This window comes from Apus apus, chromosome 1 (assembly GCF_020740795.1).
Source record: "Apus apus isolate bApuApu2 chromosome 1, bApuApu2.pri.cur, whole genome shotgun sequence".
Classification (NCBI taxonomy): domain Eukaryota; kingdom Metazoa; phylum Chordata; class Aves; order Apodiformes; family Apodidae; genus Apus; species Apus apus.
Window position 1 is genome coordinate 125,419,361 of NC_067282.1, and position 20,037 is coordinate 125,439,397.

General features: G+C 40.1%; 1 protein-coding gene across 2 annotated transcripts in view; it reads right to left on the reverse strand.

Moving 5' to 3' along the window:
* TSPAN9 (tetraspanin 9) overlaps positions 1–20,037 on the reverse strand; it is a 173,568-nt gene that overhangs the window by 95,802 nt on the left and 57,729 nt on the right. The window lies entirely within an intron of this gene.

Consider the following 20,037-nt stretch of genomic DNA (forward strand, 5'->3'; position numbering starts at 1 on the left):
GAAAGAAGTCATATTAGGAGGCCACTATGAAAGAAATACAGCTACCAGGAGAAGCAAAAAATCATAAACTATTTTCAGCTGACCCTTTCACATGCACTTTATAACACACACCTAATTATTTTATCAGGTATCTTTCAGGAAAGATAATATAGCATTTATTCAATCCTGGATATCTTTGCCCAAAAGCCCCTTAATATAATTTTTATGTAACAACATCAGAATTAACACCCTAATGTAGTGCTGTACCTTTCTTGACAGGCTTTTCCTGGGAAAAGATCCTCCACCATAAAAGTACTTTATGCCAAGAAATATCAAGTATTTGTACATATAACATCTCTCTGTCACCTCCTTTCACTCTGCAACAACATTTTAACAACAGGCAGGCCCAAGACTGTATCAAGAGTGTTTATTCACTTTGCTTGTCAAAAGTAATTTCAGAACTACCTGCATCAAACATGTCCATCAGAAAGGCAAATACAAGGTGACTACGCAGCAGAAAAGGCTACACACAAAACACTCAAGTAAAATAAAAGAAATTAGCAGAGACCAAAGTAAAGTTGGCCACTTCTGTACATATATATGTATGGTACACATACACACTTCAAAGTGAGCAGTCATCAAGAACCAACTTTCTCAGAAAAAAAAACAAACCAAACCAAAACACATGGAAGAGACTTTTACACCATGGCCAGGTACCTGCCTTGGACACAGGAGCCTGCAGGATAAGGCAACTGTCAGAGTATGGTTTTAGCAGTCTGAAAAACCTCTTCTGTTTGAATATCCACTTGCTGGCGGTGTGAAGTTTTGCCACTGCAATCCTATGCTGCAGCTAGATACTTTCAGTGGTTTTTAATTGTCACACGAAATTGAGCTTTCAGCCTAAAATTATGACTATGCACAAGTATTTTAAAGCATTTTTTCTGCTGCATCCACTGGTTTGCCATAAAATTTACACTGACGTAGACTAGCTTCACCAAAAAAAACCCCCACACTGTGCACTTGTGAAAACTAATGCAATATATTCGTCTTAGCTTCCCATATAAAGTTATATGACAATAATTAATCTGCTCTCCTCAAGGTTAAAAAACTGAAATATTTTGTAAGAAACAAGTCAGTTTAACTCCACAGTCAGTTTTTAAACTCTTCCTCTAAGCTTATTTTTTTCAAACTTTCATTATTAGACGATATAAAAGTTTTCTATTTTTGCCTTCAAATACCACAAAAGATTAGTTTTCTTTACCATTAACTCCAATGCATCTTCCTTTAAGAGTTCTCCAGGACTGGTCTACATCACAGTTTATACTTCAGAATGAGTAACCAAAGACACACGTACAGAATCATAGAATGGGTTGGGTTGGGAGGGACATTAAAGATCATCTAGTTCCAACCCTCCAGCATTGGCAGCGACACCTCCCACTAGACCAAGTTGCTCAGAGCCCCGTCCGACCTGCCCTTGAACACTTAACGGGATCGGGATTCCACAACCTCCCTGGGCAGGCTGTTCCAGTGTCTCTCTACCCTCATAGTAAAGAATTTCTCCATTATGTCTAACCTAAATCTCCCCTCTTTCAGTTTAAAACCATTACCCCCCGTCCTATCACTATATGCCCTTGTAGAAAGCCCCTCCCCAGCTTTCCTGTAGCCCCTTCAGGTACTGGAAGGTCCCTATGAGGTCTCCCTGGAGCCTTCTCTTCTCCACACTGAATAGCCCCAAGCCTGTCTTCATAGAAGAGCTGCTCCAGCCCTCTGATCATCTTCATGGTCCTTCTCTGGACTCCCTCCAAGACCTCTGTGTCCTTCCTGTGTTGGGGGCTCCAGAACTGGACACAGTACAGCCAATAGTTAGCTTCAAAATCCAAGCTTGATCAACAAGCTTCAGGGCAAACAGAGTTCTAGATCAGCCTCCCCTCTTGCTGTGTGCAAAGGAAACACATGACACTCTCACAGTTATTCTGTTGTCACCACAGAGACTTCACAAGCTTCAGTGAACTTCCACCACTTGAAGATGCAGCCACAGAGCAGCTTTACAGATTAGTTGACACTTCCTCCTGCTGGAACTCTAAATGAACATTTATGTAGCTCAGTTAATAAAGGACACAGAACTGCTTATTTACTTGGGGGGGGGGGGGGGAGGGGGGGGGGCAGAAAGGATGAGTGAAAAAGCTGTAATCAGATCATCCAGCTATGTTTTGACTAGTCATTGCACTTAGCTCTGCCTCTGCTTGAGACTTCAGTGGCGGGTGTTGCTGTAAGGCCTTTCAACAGCACCTTTTGGTAGTACCATTTAACAGTGTAACAAGGGCTGGTAATAAAAAGTCAAGGGGTAATGGATCAAAACTGGAAGAGAGGAGATTTAGGTTAGACATTTGGAAGAAATTCTTTAGTGTAAGGGCGGTGAGACACTGGAACATGTTGCCCAGGGAAGTTGTGGCTGCCCCATCCCTGGAAGTGTTCAAGGGCAGGTTGGATGTGGCTCTGAGCATCCTGATCTATTGGAAGGTGTCCCTGGCCATGGTGGGGGGTTGGAACTAGAGGATCTTTAAGGTCCCTTCCAACCCAAACTGTTCTTTGACTCTATGATTTTGCTTTGCTACAGATCTCACCTATGTTAAGTAACTAGAGCATGAAAAACATTCAGAAACTCACTCTGTACTCCATTAATTTTTGATTACTGAATCACAGAATTTTGTTGTTGAAAGATGTCTCCACACCAAGAAAAATAATTTCAGTCCCACACACAAATGTCTGGGATGAGGCAACAAAAATCAGTCCATCGCATCTAAATGGCTCAGCCAAGTAGTGAGGGTAAGAATTTAGGCCACTTTCAGATAGCAGATATGAAAATGGATATCGCATTTCTGGTGTGGCAGAAAAATGCTAAGGAAGGGTATTAGTAATAACGCCCAAACAACATACACTGGTTCTCCTACTGAAAGCAATTTACTTAGTTCCTTCCCAGGAACAGTCTACTATAATCCTCAAAAAACAGATCTCAAGTACTTCAGGTTTTATTGGAAGTCACAAATTATTTAATATTTTGTCTCAGCCTGTAGTTCTATCTCACCATAATTTGAGTGCCAATTATGCTCAGCTAGAGTGCTCCCAAATCCGTTTGCTTCTGCTCTCTTCAGCTGTTTTTGCACAACTGGCTCATGGAACCATGCTGCAAAATGGAACAAACGCTGACCAAGTTTATCCACATATTTATAACCATGTATCTATAAAGAGATAATACAGACAAAAAACATCTTTCAGCAATATATAAAAAATATGCTTATTTTTCCTCTTATGAAAGCTCCAAATCCATTTTACAAGAAATTCCCCTTAAATGATCTTGCTGATCCAGTGAGATGGAGGGGGACTACATTAAGGAAGAACAGGAATGAACACTGAAGACTGAGTAAAGATACCTTATGTTTTTGTTATGGTTCCCCATGACTCTTGACTTGAAAATACAAAACTCTAGGAGTTTTTAAAAAGAGAAAATAAAAATTCCAGTCACCACAATATATGAGCCATTTTACAACATATATTTTACCTTGCAATTTCTATTACGTAGCATAGTGCTACTGTCACCATTTTAAATATGGGGAACTCGAGGACCAAGACATTTGCGAGGATTAATAGGAAATTGCTGGCAGAGAAGCAAACTGAATCTGCACCTCACGTGGCCTCAGCTGGTACACTAACCATTCTCAATTATTTTTAGAAATCATGAGTTCTAGTGACTCTGCCACATGACTTCAGAACAATATTGAGCCCTGCAGAGAAACACACAGATGCACACACTAACAAATGTTTGAGGGATATGGTTCTTAAATTCATTCTTTTCTTTTGACTTATATTGACCAAGAACTCATTTATACAAGCCTTCCTCATGGTACAAAGGTAGACAAAGAACCAAAATCGCTGAGTATAAACTCAGTGACTACATCTTTCTAAATCCTGGAAGGCCATGAGAAGGATAAATTGAACAAGAGCTGGAAGGAATAGCTTATGACTCTGGCATAGAGTTGTATATACATGAAAGTTCAGATTAATAAAAACAAAACAAAAAAAACCCACATAATTTATTTTTTAATAAGCTTAAATGGGAAAAATATCCAAAAAATGAAAAGGTTTCTACAAAGTGAAATTAGTGGCACATGAAAGACAAGACCATGTAGTTCTCAGAACTTACATGCTCCTGGTTCAACAACAAAGAGCTCCATTAAGGCAAAATACATGGAGTTCCCAGGGTTGCCAAGGCTGCAGGATTTATAAAAAAACAACTGGATGATCTGAGGGTTGTATCCTACATTCTGGGGCCTTCCAAGCTCCCACGCTTACATGCTAAAAATCCAAAGCATTCTGCCCATCATGAGATTGGACAGAAAGAAGGTAGGTTTAAAGAACAACTTTACATGGTAGACAAGTTTTGAATCCTGCCTGTGTTTTTTTTCCAAACCAAATAACCTAAGCCGTATTTTACCTTTGACACACTTCCATTTTCCAACAGGAAAAGTCTTCCAGTAGAAACAGAAAGAACTTCAGTTTTGGAGGCTCCAATCACTGACATAGCTTCCCACATTATGTAGAGCATATACAAATAGCTTGTTTGGTATAAATGCTAAGAAGAATTACTACAAAGTGTTTAGGGAAGAGTGAAATGCGTACTTCATTTCCCTACTAGCATGAACAGCAGCCATTTATCATACCTTTATAAAACCACCACTTCCTTGCCTGTTTTATGGACACACAGACAATGGAGGGGGAGACTGGATTCATTAAGAAGCAGACTTATTCACATCTGGTACCTGCAATCCAACCCTTCTAATGATTTGTGAGAGAGAGTTCAGAGACAACTTCATGCCCTTCTGTCTACAGCCTGTTGCAGGACGAACAGGCATCTCTCAGTTCCACGTGCAGAAAAAAGTCACCTCCAGAGGCCAGGTAAAAGGACTTGGGACAGGTAAATGTGCACACAGTGTAAGCTAGAAGGAAAACACAGAAACTCTGATGGGTTCTTAGAGGTTGAACTCCACATTCTGGGACTTCATCCGGCATTGGCATGGCTGAAGAAAAGGAGGCCTGGCAAAGACACAGGAGTGGGACAGCACTCCAGGCTGCAGGAACTGTGTGAGAAGACACTGACTTTGAGATTTATGAGTAAAGGATCTGTTCTCACATAGGAATTGAGTGTCTAGCCACCTCAATCCAAACACACCTTCACCAGTCCTGATATCACCCAAAGAAATTACCTTTTCTTGAAATTGTTACTGGAGAGAAAATAATATGTTTATTTCCTCTAACACAAGGGCACTAGCATAACTGCTCACAGTTGTTCCATCTGCAACAGAGAAATGTTCCTTGCCCCCACAAGGCAAAGAGGTAAAATCTCTTTGAATGGCCTAAACTAATACCTTCTAGTTTATACTTATACCAATAAGAACAGTTTATCCTTCTGACTGAAGCCCTAACTAGAGAGCTGCCCTAACTGGAGAGGTGATCCAGAAAATAAGACCCCCTTTCCACAATGCCAAACATTTTATGTCTCTTGGTCCCTGGGACTTCCATTAAAAAGCATTTACTGCCAAAAGTGTGTGTGTGGGCAAGATTTCTCATTTAGGATTTCCCACTAGAGACAGAGTATGATTCTGTCTCAAAATCGTACAGAGGCGTTTGTTGTAAACCATGTCCAGGACCTCAACTCACTGCAAACAGATGCAGATGATTATTTGATATGCTAATGTACATGGGAGATAAGGATCAAAGTGCACTATGGGGTCCCAAAGTTAAGAAATTGTGATTAAGTCACACCATCATAGCAGCAGTTGCTCAGAGGCCCTCAGACTGAGCAGAAAGGATTCCTGAGTTTCCAAAGCAACAGAAAAACGTAACCTTATAAATCATGCTAATCCTGCTACCAGCATTTAAACTTTTAAATCCAAATATTTGCACTAGCACAAGGATCTTTGAGGATTTTGCTTTCACTTGACAAACATCATGAACTATGCTAAATCAGGAAGAAGCCCTCTGAAGATCGTGTCAGAATATAACTCACTATTTATATTTTCACCTTTAAGACCTAAAATCCAGAAAGTCTAATTATTGTTTGTTTCTGAGAAGCCCTGAAAGTCAGAGTCTTCTTGGACATGGCAAGGTATATATGGAGATCAAGTCAAGAGGCATAACAGACTACAATTCAGGCAGAAAACAATCCTTTAATAGCTGGCTTTGGATATAATAACTACATTTGACTTTTTTTTTAATATCCCAAAACTACCTTAACAATTCTCCTGCTTTCAGGTGGGAGAAAATAGAAAATATGAGGGCCAAGAGAACAGTAAAAGTCTAAGTAGACAGGCCTATCCTACTAGGCAGCAGATGCTTTGGAACAGTCTGTTTATGCCTTTTAGCATAATAATCTGTATCCCTTTTAATTACATCTCATCTTTTATAGCAATGAATAAATTGTTTCATCTCCATCAACAGATAATCCTTCTTAAATTCTGCTGAGAACTTAGCCTCAATATCTCACAGCAGTGAGTTCCATAGGTTCCGTATGTTAAAATACACAGCAGCTTCCTCTTAATCATTGTCCATATTAAGCCTTTCAGTTCCATCCTCTGTTCAGACATTCATACACATTTCATAATTTCTTATTTTGTAATCCTCTATTACATTCCATGTCATTTGTCCTGCATTAATGTAAACACTTATCTTTTCAGTATCTTCCGTTTTTGAGAACTCTCTGACTCCCAAGTAATTTCAGATAACCATCTCAGAGCTTCTTTCTAATTGAGTTATGTTTATACCAGAAACTTTTCCAATCTGCTGATCTTCTTTTTAAAGGACAAGAGTTAATATTCAAATTAAATATAAATTTAATAAATACTGTTTTTGTCAACACCTTTTAATAGGCTGCCCAGGGAGGTTGTGGAGTCTCCATCTCTGGAGACAATCAAAAACTGCTTGAATGCAGTCCTGTGTGAAGTGCTCTAAGTTATCCTATTTCAGTGGGAGAGCTGGACTAGATGATCTCTAGAGGTGCCTTCACACTTTAGAGATTCTGTGATTTATGAAAGTGAAGTAATTCAGATCCAATAGACTTTTCCTCATAATTCCTATACTGCTTTTGTATTTCAGATTCAAAATTTGGTCTCTGAAAAGCTCAAACAGGGAGCCAAACACGGAAGTCTTTATAGTTTAAATTCTGTATCTTACCTGTGGGAGGAAAAGGCTTTTCTCACTTCAAGTGCATTAGTTTAATACCAGCTACTTGTAAAATAATCACTAAGCCCATCTTCAAGTCAGGGACCCCTTGTAAAGAAGCTAACATAAACCAAACAAAGCCTTGGTCATCAATTATGCAAATATATGTGCAATACCAACTGCTGTCCCCTCCCAGTACACCAAAAAGCATATGCAGAGAAGTGTTTTTTACTGCACAGAGAAGACAAGATAAAGAGAGAAGAAAGCTGTCAACCATTGGCAGAAAGGCAGCAATATCATATAGCTGACAACCCCATGAGATGAAACATCACAAATCATGCTTTATAAATTAAAGACCAAAAAAAAAGAAAGCAGGGGCAAGGAGGTAAGAAGGGTTCTTTTTATTTACTGTTTGTTGTTTTGTTTTGTTTTGTTTTTCTTTTTTGTGGAGGTAAGATACACAATCAGAGTGCTTCTCTTCCACCCTTCTTGAAATGACAGTTTAGATTTTTATGTACCCTCAGTTGACTACAGATTAAAGAAAGCTAGCAAACAGCAGAAAGTTTCTGCCTATCAAGAGAGATGGCATCTCTTCTTCTTGGATAGTGCAGGAGAACTTCATTAATACAAGAGCTCTTCTAACCCTGTCCAATGTGTACAAACCTCTGAACAACATCAGGTTTTAAAGAGACTGTCTTTCACCAGCAGTTTGCTGTTCTGAATGAATTGACAGCTGCTATCTATTAGCAGAATTATTAAACTTTAATACAAACAAAGTAAATAAACAACCCTCATCCACATGGCTCCACCTGAAGAAAGAACAATGTGAATGATGTAAGCATTCTTTTTTAAAAGGCAGCAGACATCTCTGAAACCTCCCAAATTATGCCATGAAGGAACATTTCTAGGCACGTTCCTTTCGTAATTAATTCCTTCATTGCTAAAATACTAATTTTTTGGCACTTAAGCATAAACAGGTGTGATTCCACAAATGGAGACATTTAAAATCACTGTGTCAGGGCTGGCAGAGTCCCACATGTCTACGATGGGCAACAATTATTTTAGGCTCCCTTCCACATTAACTCATCATCAGCCCCAGCCTCCAACTTCAGTGGCAGACTGATTACCTTACTGGAGAGAAATCCCCTCTGAGGTGTGCGAGGTAGAAAAAGGCTGTTTAAGAGCTGAATTTCCAAGCAAACCCTCATGCCAGGTTCCACCTTCAGGTCAAAGAGACAGAGCTTTCATTAAGGAGTCAGACTGTCAAAAAGTACCTGCCCAGAGCCAGTAGCCTCACAGCTGAAAGCTGTCAACAGAGTAGGCTGAGTTCAAGCCACAATACAAGGTTCCTCTCTGCTGGGCCCCCAACATGACCTAGGGTGGAAATATCTGGAAACAAGGATGGGAAGCCTCTACAGTCACTCAGTCCCCCAGTCCCCAGCCTATTCCCAGCCCTCCCTGAGGTTTACTAACCATGGTAACAAGCTACAACAAGCTACATTGCCTAACAATTCCCCTCACATAGCTCCTTGTGTCTTTCAAGGGAGATACTCCTGAATTCAGGATAATTTTTTTTTTAATAATTCATGGTAACTTTTGAAACATACTTGAAGTGTCATTAGCACTTCACAAATTCTCATCAAACCACTGTGTAACAGCCACATTTCATCCCACTGGTTTGGACCAAACTCTTCTATGGCTTTCAACAAACTTCCACAACTAGCCAGAGTGAAATCCACAGACTCCCTCCTGTCTTGAAGCTCTTTAGATTTATAAAAACAATCCTATCTGAGCATCTGCATCTGTCCTTGCAATAAAGTTTATCTACCCTCACAATAAAGCTCCTTGCATGTTGTGCAGTAACACTGTGCAATATGGTCAATTTCAACATTAAAAATAGGATGTGTCTGTAATGTAAAAGTCATGCAATTAATGCTTTCTGCTTTGCCAACAACAAAGTCATATTTAAATCCCAGGAGGAGGCAGACACTTTAGCCACCTTACTCATCTCATGAGAATGAGGCTAAATGGTTCTCATGTACTCTGCATGAGATACAAGAAAGGGTGTAAAATGAAACCAAGGTAAACCTCTTACTATAATCCAGAAGGTTTATGTAACAGTGCTCCTGAGCTTTGTGATCTGTGTCAGACCTTGTTACTTGGGTGTGAGAGATTAAAAATGACAAAGGAGGAAAAGAAAGGGGAAAAAATACAGTTTGACATGACCTGTCTGTGAGCCCACAAAATCAAAGCAGCAGTTCAGTGACTTCATTTACAGTATGAGCTACTAAAATTTACCATATATCAACTAATGAGCTTTTGTAAAGGCAGAAGTATAACAGCAAAACATAGCTTTATGACCTTACCCGCATTAAGGAGGACTTGTTTACACTTGGTGAGAATGCAGTGTGCTAGCTGCAATACCAGGCATTCAGAGCCTAATATGGGGTGTAAAGAATGGATGCAAGCATGTTTGATTCTCTCCCAAAAGCCAAGCCCACATTCACTTGAGTTTTTAAAAAGTTTGTTTGTACCATCAGTGTCTCTCAGAAATGACAAAACCGAAATATCCTTGATCTGCAGACAGAAACTAAGAACCTTGAAAAAATTCCTAATAGGAGCACCTGAAAGATAAAAAAGTGGTTTTCTCAGCGGAAAACCACTAGTGGTAGTTACAGTATGAAATATCAATTGTCCTTTAGAAGTAGCACTTTGTTAATTCTTCACAGGCAGATCTTTTACATTTACAAATTAATTGGGATGTTGGTATTTTGTTTCAGAACATGATGCTTCCTGCTATGCTCTGAAGATTGGTTCAGTGGAATCTATCAAATACATGGTCATAAATGCTTAGTGAATTATGTGTTTTTATGCAACATGAACTAAACTAAAGGCTTCCAAAAGGCAGTATCACATAAAGGTAGACTGCGCTACTATTGGTCCAAATATGCCTTGTAGGAGTCAAATTTGATGCCCATAGAAATGATATACATATGATCTTTCTCGCTTGTCCCCTAGATGTCCAAATCTATACAAATTTCAAAGCTAACCAGATTTTCTGAAAGGGCTTTCCAGACTTCTTCTCTTCTGAAGAACAAGTTAATAGAAAATCTGCAATAATATAATCCACGTGGTAATGTTTTGTTTGCTTTTGTTATTATTTTAACCCTATAATGTCAGTGTGTAAAAAACACATATATTCAGGTTTGTTCATTAATGCTCCCTGGATTTCATCCACCCTATGGGTTCACCTTCTGTGTTATTTTTCTCATACACACATTTCTTACATTGCACTAGTCTCTTTCCTGCCAAGCTTCCTGCCAAACATAAATTTCTCTCAGGCCACCCAGACACTTCTCAGAGTTTTAGGAACTCCTCATCCAATCCCATATCTGAAACGCAGCTTTTCTAAGCTGATCCCATCTCAGTCTTCACGGAATCATGACATTGTCAGAGTTGGAAGGGACCTCTAGAGGTCATCTAGTCTAACCCCCCTGAACACACAACTCAGGGCTGCAGCCAGGCAGGTCTTGAATATCTCCAGAGAAGGAGACTCCACAACCTCCCTGGGCAGCCTGTTCCAGTGCTCCGTCACCCTCACCATAAAGAGGTTTTTTCTCATATTTAAATGGAACTTCCTATGTTGCAGCTTGTGCCCATTGCCCTTCATCCTGGGGGATGAGCTCTTTTCACTTGTGCCCTGTGATAGGACAAGGGGCAATGGACTCAAACTCAAGCACAGGAAGTAGTTCCACCTTAACATGAGCTCCAACCCCTAACATTCTGTGATTCTGTGAACTGAGAACTACTGAAAAGAGTCTGGCTCCAACCTCCTGACACCCACCCTTTAGATACTTATAGGCATTAATAAGGTATCCCCTCAGCCTTCTCATCTCCAGGCTAATGAGTCTCAGCTCTCTCAGCCTTCCATCATAAAAGAGATTCTCCAATCCCCCAATCATCTTTGTTGCCCTCCACTGGACTCTCTCTAGTAGTTCCTGTCTCTCTTGACCCTGGTCCATTGATCACAACCCTCTGAGTTCTGTCACACAGCCAGCTGTCAATCCACCTCACTGTCCACTCATCTAGCCCACACTCCCTCAGTTTCCTAATGAGGATGTTATGGGAGACAGTGTCAAAAGCCTTGCTGAAGTCAAGGTAGATGAAATCTGCTGCCCTCCCCTCATCCAGCTAACTAGTCAGGATGTCATAGAAGGCTAGCAGGTTGGTCAAGCATGATTTACCCTTGGTAAATCCATGCTGACCACTCCCAATAACTTCCTGTTCTTCAACGTGTTTAGAGATGACATCCCAAACAAGTCGTTCCATCACTTTCCCAGGGACAGAGGGGAGACTAACCAACCTGTAGTTCCCTAGGTCCTCCTTCTTGCCCTTTTTGAAGACTGGAGTGATATTGGCCTTCATCCAGTCTTCAGGGACCTCTCCCATTCTCCATGACCTTTCAAAGATGATGCAGAGTGGCCCAGCAATAACATCTGCCGGTCTTCTCCACCCCAGCCTTCTACCATGCTGCTGGTTTTATTACACAGTACTTTGTATTCCAATAGCAAGGAAACTGCTATATTAAATATTTACCAGTAATGGGGTTACTTCCTTCTACTGCAAGCTGAAGCGAGATAATGTGGCAAATACAATAATGAAAAGATTGTGTTTTTCTCTCTTTGAAGAAAAGCTACACTCAAATAACACAGCTTTAAACATTATTCCAACCAGAACCTGACTACATAAACTGCACTCTGTAATCCCATGTTTCTTATATTCCAAGGACTGCTAAATTAAGCCAGCTCAGTTCCCTGTGTTTTTTCCTTTTAAATCAACTTCAATGCTTTCTGCCTCAGACACTGAAAACAAAAGTTGAGAAATTGTCACTATGCTAAGTAATTTGACCTGAGACTGAAACTAAAGAAGAAAACAAACAAACAAACAACCCTGGAACTCTGTTAGTTTAAAGAAAATAAAAAACAATAGAAACATAATCAACAGAATCAGGAGTTAAAGATCTCTAAACATACAAAGGGAACAGGACTGATGAATTGCAAGGTGCAATTTGTCTTTCTACACAGAATATTATTCCAAATAGAATGATGCTTTGCACCTGTCCAGGAATTTGAGACCAGATTTACGTATTATGCTGCAAAAAAGACTAATAATAGTGTGTTGATCCTTTCAAAGAAACCTTAGTGTAGTTCAGTGCCTCCTAAGGAGTGCCTACTACTATTCTGTAGCACTTTTAGCTCCATTTAGACAGATGCCTCAGTTTTGTGCCTGCCTAATACACCTGCTATGTTTCTCTCAAATATCGATGATCTCTAATTGCAATCTTAAAGACTACATCAATATCAAGATGTAGGCAGGAAGGGGCAAGGGGGGGAGTAATGAATTCTTCCCTATGAGTTGTTCCCTAATGAATTGTTTCCAGGTACCAGAGCCTTCAAAATTTCTATCACAGAAATACTGTGATACATTTTAAACATTTTTCGTATTTAAATATTATTATTTTTATTTTAATATAGAGAAAAAATACTTAAAAGCCAAAGAATGCAAAACAGATTTCTACACAGCATCCTGCATTCTCAAGCAGAAAAAAAAACAACACCAGACCACTTAAGGTCTGGCATGGTACACCGCTACATGGCTGCTCCAAAGCGCCATTCACTAGATTCAGCCTTAGATTTAAGAAGGCTGATCACCAGTAGCTCTTAAGCACAATCTGTAAGCCACACTTTTAAAGCAACCAAGGACCCTCTGAAATGAAAAACCAGATACCCAATATTGATGCACATTTCCTAATACTGGAAAATCTTAAAGCATTGACTTATAGAAGACAAAAGATACACGCTAAGGGACAGAATTCCAAATGAAGATACCCTCAAGGGATACTACACACTATTTTGAAAAAAAACTTTCAGCTCATAAAATGTTAGTATTCGGGCTTTAGGCAGGTATTAAGGTCGGGACTTATGTTCTGCCTAAACACCTAAAAGACTCACATTCCAGAAGGGCAGTCAATGTCTTCCAGTAGCTAAAAGGCAGTTCACAAGGATGTATGTTGGCAGGACAAGAAATAAGTTGCTATGGGGAAATTTTGGTCTGGATACAAGGGAAAAAAAAACCTTCAGTAAGTGAACATTAAACATTGGAATAGATTGCTTATAGAGATGGTAGAAACTTCCCTCACTGGAAATATTCAAGACTCAGCTTAGCAAGGGCCTGGATAACCTAAACCGAGGCCTTGCTTTTAACAGAAGGTTGGACCATATATTCCCCAGCGTCTCCTTCCAAACTAAACCTTCCTGTGATTCTATCTGGATATCCAAAACTTGAGTCAGTCTCTGATTCCAAAGACAGGCTGCGTGATTCCCTCTCACAGCACAGTTCCTCCCCGGAGTGTGAAAGACTGACACTGAACTCTGTGTTGCAGAGCTCTCCAAGGACAGGTAGTGAATGACTTACAATACAAATATAATTGCAGGTACAGAAAAACTGGTGACTTGAAATTGCTATCACTCTGATAAAGAGGACAAACAAAAGATGTGTTTCTTATTAGTAGCTACATTTGACAAATTAGGAACATCCTCATCCTACCAATTGAGTACCTACAGACCATAAAGCCTGTCTGATCTCAGTGAATTAACTTGGTAGTTATCCTTTCTAATCTGATAACTGTTGTCTTCTTGAAAAACAAATTTAACAGAAGAAATGACACAACAAATTCCAGTCTTTCCTATCATCATGTTCTGCATTTTTTTTTCCCTACTGGAATGTGAAGCCCATAAAGGGGTTTATTTGTCAGAACGCAGGACATTCCACAAGGAAAGGAATATAATTTATTTGCAAAAATGGGCATTAGCAATTATTTAAAGGCAATCCATCTGCCCCTAGAGATTCACCAGCTGCACAGACTAAGGGTTGCTTTAATCTCTCCAGGAGTAAATTTCTGAAAGATCCCAAATTAAAGGGCTACTCTCAGGAGCCATGGGGGCTGACAACAGTTTCCACCCTTAGTAGTAACCCTATTCTATGTTAAACTAGGACTGCCTGCTGTAAGTAGAGGAAAAACAACTCGGTAGAGTCCCAAATATAAACTTATTCCTACAGATTAAAAAAAATAACAAACAATTCTTCTGTTCCTAAGAGGATCAGGTCTCCCTGAGATTTTTAAAAGTCTCATTTCAGCATGTCAACACAGGTAAGTGCACACTATAAGCTGTCACAAGAGTCAAAGAATGGGATGAACACGCAGAAAGCTAGCTAAACTTCTTTTTTAAGCTTTAAAATACAGAGGGTGATGAATCTAAGTCATTCAGTGGTCAGTTCTAGTTTATCTTGGCCGCTTAACAAAACAAAAAATCTACCTCTTGCTATAGATGAAGCTGCAACACGGCAACAGTGTCAGATTTTAGCCACTCTTCTTTTCCCGCAATAAAAAGGCACCGCGTGCCATGCTTTTAACCTGCACATATCTAACAGAGGGACACAGGGGAGATCTTGGAGTCTGAATGGAGGGGAAGGTGGGGAAGGAAGGGAGAAATCTGTAATGAGGTCAACCATAAAAGTAAAAAAAAAAAAGCCAGAGCTAACTCATTCTGCTTTTGGCAGAATCTTAAATTGTAAAAGACAGAACTGGAGCTGGGCAGTCACAACTTCACCTCTAACAGTGTGTAGTGTAGCCTCCAACATAAAACACAACTGTAATGTGAATACTCAAAAGTCAGGACATGGTAGTTTGACAGCTGTACTCATGAATCTCAGGTTTGTGCAACCAGCCCAGGCTCCCTCTTCCAGTGTAGAGCATTCTGCAAGTAAATTTATGGACTCTCACCATAAAGAGGCCATGACTTGACTGGATGGCAGACCCTTCATGTATCATCCTGAACTTCCCCCCCAACCCCCCTTGCTAACAACTTCACCTGATTCTCATGACCAGGCAAGGTGTTCCTGGAATCACAACCCCAAGCTAAAAGAAATTATATGCCTTATAGGACAGCCAGACCTCTGAAGCTGAGACACTGTTTCATTAAAGACATTAGAGGGAGCTTGATTGAAGATGACAACTGAGCAGCAGTCAATGTGAATGCATGGCTATGAGATGAGGCTGAAGCTCACTTTAAAGGCTGCCCTCAAGTAATCATTGGAAAAAGAATCCCAAAATACTCAAATATTTCAGTCATTCCATACACAGGTCTTGCAGTTCTCAGCAAATGCTCAAACAGATCACTCCCAACAACTTTCAGAGTAATTTCTAATTTATTTATTCTTTTACCACAACTGTTAAGTTTCTACAATACTAACAAAACCAGGTAAGAGAACAAAGCAATACACTCCATCCTAACAGCATTGAGCCATCAAGAACACAAGATAAATACTAAGATGAAACCAAAGACAGAAAGTAGTAGTGATGGTTCAAGCTATTAAGTTTATATACAAAAAATTAAGTTATATTAATATTCAGCTGTGCATGCTTATTTCACAGTTTTAACAAGCTAGCAAGTCTCCAAGAGTCTAGCACAGACTTATACCTGGAATCCAGTCCTCATTCAAAACATTCTTCGTATACACATCTCTGTGTGGGCTTATGTTCTGATTGAAACTTATCTCCCCAAAATCCCCGTGAACCCTAACTTAACCAGTACATTAGCCCCAAAAGTCCTCCTCAAAGTGGAAAAACCACCCTTACCTAAATCTTAGCTTCGGTAATGCCTCTCTCAGCAGGCAGAGAACTAAAAAAGGACAAACCACCAAACCTGGCTTTGAATTGTCCTGATCCTTAACTATCTCTAAATAAACAAACCTACTTGAGGTTAAAAGTTATTTTCAGGTCAGGAAGGTAAAGTTCACTCACTATCACGTATTTTTTTTTTTACTCCAAACATTATCTTTTCTGCAATGAGATCAAATGTACATAACTACATTATTTCATGTAAATGAGAGTAACTAAGGTAGTTCAGCATCAGCTCTCAGCTTGCAACTGGCATGGTAGAACTGAACCAATTTTCATGCCAAGGGCCAAGGGAGATTGTGAACAGTCACAAAGAACTGGAGGGGTACCACAACAGCTACAATAAACTCTGAGGCAAGGTTCATTTTGAGCTTTGTATTTTACAGTTTTTAAGTCTAGTCCCTCACTGCAGTAAAAACTGGCTGCAAAGGCTGACAAAGCTGCAAAAAAAAATAAATCAGTTAAGCTTTGGCATTACACAGACCTGCATTTGGCAGGTGTACACAATTCATACTGAAAAAAGTAAGCCTTTGCTAGTGTGGTGGAGTCACAAGGTTGTATATGTTGTACAGTGCAATTAAACTGTCAGGACAGTAATTACTAAAAAAATCTTGTATTTCTTTTGAAGGTGAACACTGCAATTGCTACTCTTTGTTCATACTGACACTTCATTTTCGCTACCATCTTGCAAAGACAATCATTGCACAATAGTGGCACTGCAAAAAGGCTTGCTAAACACTAAGTATTTACACTCAGAGGTAAGGAAGAGAAAAAAATCTTCTTATCTCATACCCCCTTAATCACTCTTTAACACTAGAAGACATTTTAACAGTCTGTCTTCTCCTACAAGAAAGCACTCAGCAGTACCATTTGGATTCACAGAATAATTCAGGTTGGAAGGGACATCTTGAGATCACCTAGTCCAAATCCACAGTCAAAGCAAGACTAGCTTCACACCTCTATCATATCACTTAAGACCTTGTCCATCCAAATGTGGAACACTTCCAAAGCTGGTAATTCCACAGCTTACTCTTCCCACAGCAGCACTCTCAGGGAAGAAATTTTTCGTCACCCCCATTTGGGACTTATTCAGCCACCAACAGTGACCACTGCCTCTTGTCCTTTGCATCTCTGAGGAGTAACTGACTATATTTTCTCTGCTGCCTCCTCTAGCTAAAGTAAGACTGTGTAAATCAGCCTGTTCTTCAAGATAAATGCATCCAGCTACCTAGGCCTTGTAAACAGCATGTACTCTAGACCCTTAAAAATCTCCTTGTGGCCCTTCACTGGATTTGCTTGCCAGCATCTCCCTTGCACTGGGAGACCCAGCACCATCTCAATATTGACTGCCCTTGCAAGATAGGCAAAGGATTTTGAATCACACTGAAAATTCAATCTTTGAACTGACTCACAGAGCAAAGCTGGCGTTTAATAAACCAAATTATAAAATTTGCACTTGATCTATACAAGCCTCTGTATGCTTTTAACCAATTTTGCTTGGTCAATCAAGCAACAGCTGAGCAGAGTGAAAGGCAGTTTACTGAAGTGGCTAACACATGGAGGAGGAGAGATTTCACCAAAGTCTCCTAACTATGAGAGAAACGGAAGACAGGGAAGTTACACACAGGATCATGCAGTGAGGAAAAACTGATGTGTAAGTCTCACAGTTCGAAACAGATGCGAAGCAGAGATACAAAGAGAAGAGCTGCAACAAACAGGCCAGGAAAGACAAGATAGATGGGAATCCAGATCCAGAATTTCCTAGAAATGCAAAAACATACAATGGAAGAAAAAGCAAAGGTGTAGGGTACAAACACTGTTGTCATGCCTGACAGAAAGCAACACCAAAGGAAGGAAAAGGGCAGGGCACACAGGACCAAGCAGCTGTACCCATTCAGTCATTTCAGATCGTTCAGATTTTAGTAAGTCACAAAGAGGCAAAGAGATGCAAAAAGGAAGGCTTTCTCATACGTGTGCTCAAAGCCTAGCAAAATAAAGCTCCACCTTGGCTAAGATTTGAACACCTTCTGTGCTGCTGTTTGTATTAGACTGGGAAAGAGATTTCTCAATACTGGACAGACTGCAGGGATCATGGAAGGTGGAGAAATGAGTGAAGAGAGTCTGTTTTTTCACATGCACACTGTCACAAATCAAGGACAAACAAAGTTAATGCCCTTATGGTACATGAAATAGATCAATGGCTCCAGCAGCAACAGAAAATAATACATAAAAGGGTAATGCTGGCCAGGAGTTTGTAAAGGAACATATGCATTGTACAATTTCTTTGAGTTTCAATTTAAGTTAATGAATTTGTGTTAGGATGTATATATCAGCTAGTGCTTTCCATTCTGCATTAACAGTGATAGCCTGATAAATGCAGAATGGTTCTGTTACAGTTTAGGAATAACACAGACTAATTTTACTCTCAGGATATTTATTGCATTCATATAATAGCTTAAAAGAGAAGGTGAAAAAGCAAAACAAATACTCAGAAAATAGAATGGCTTAAAAAACACATTTGCAAGCATCTGAGGGCTATTATGAGACAAAGGCCTATATGCTAATCAGCTCACAAGTTAAAGTTCTTACTCTCACTTGAGGCCAGACATTTGGGGCAGTTGTTTGGGGAGCAAGGCAGAACACTGGGTTACAGCTCCAGGACAAACAGAAATACAGGGCCTGACAACAAAGGATGCCCTTTGAGACCAAAAAGTAGCCCTGTAACTGTCTTACACAGAAAAAAAGTATAACTTCATACTATTTATGTTTTCTTAGTTTCTAGTATTTTCAAAATTCTTGCAAAAGGAAAAGGGCTCAGGCACCAAGTGACATCTGAAAATGCTTCAGAAACATTTCCAGCATGGTTACAGAACACAAAAAGTGCACCTCTAAACTCAGTTACAAACAGAGTGTTTATTTTGTAAACACCTGTGCAAGAAACATTTCTAAGTAAAACTTCACATGGTGCTTCATCCACTGTTTCACATTCCCACTTCACAGTCCATATGAGTCCCACATGTAAGTGGATGACACAAAATCCACTAGAAGTTATTTTTAAATAAGCACATTTTATCACTTGGAACTGCACTGTTGATAGAACCAGCTGCGCACCTGTGTGCAGCTTGCATTCATAATTAGATTAGGCAAGACATTTTACTTAGCATGCTCTAGAGTTCAGGCATCCTGCATCCTGAAAAAGTTTAGTGGGGCCAGACCAATACTGTTATTCAACAGCAAGAGACTGGAGATGGAGAAAGGCCAACTGGAAGTGCCAGAAGGAGGTACAGAGCCTAAGACATATGAGTTACAGTTGTTAACACAAGCAACTCTCTAAGAATACTGTGTTACAACTCATTCATGTAAAAGGTACCAAATTCTTTGTGCACCATTTTGTTCTCAAATGGCCAATGAAAAAAAAACACCCATACACCCCAAACCAACCCCCTTTTCGCCCCCATTCCCACCCCATTTAAATGTCAGATTTCAGTTAGAAAGGCTGAGTAGAACCTGTTAAGAGGTGCCAATTCTGATAGCCCCATGGAGGCAAGGCTGCTTGCAGGTCCATGTCCCCACATCCTTCCAGTAGCAAGGTCAGGTGTAGACTCCCAAAGCAGATGCACACATACATAAAAGATACATATACATGGCCAGTCACATAGATACAGACAGTAGGAATGGCCAGATCCTGTGCCCCTCACTAGCTGATGAGGAAGCAAGCTCACTAAAGTGAAAACTGTACTAATTGCACACAAACACAATATAGATGCCTCCAATTGCTGGCCTTAGACACCTAGTCTATCTAGTATCTGGTTACAGTCTCCATTGTCACTGACGCTTGGATATATCACCCCTGAGGCCTGCAGCACCTCTTCAGTGGTTTGTACTCTGACCCTTTCATCACAGTCATACACATCTCCTGGTCTCCCAGTTACCTCATGCATACACACACACCCACACACACGTGTCTCTCTAGTAACTAGTTCAGACCTATGCCTTCCTAAGTAACTGACTCCCCTTGGTCCCTGCAGTAGCTGTCTTGGACCACCCAGTTCCTCCAGCAGCTGACTAAACCCTCTGGTCTCTCCAACATCCTGTCCAGATGT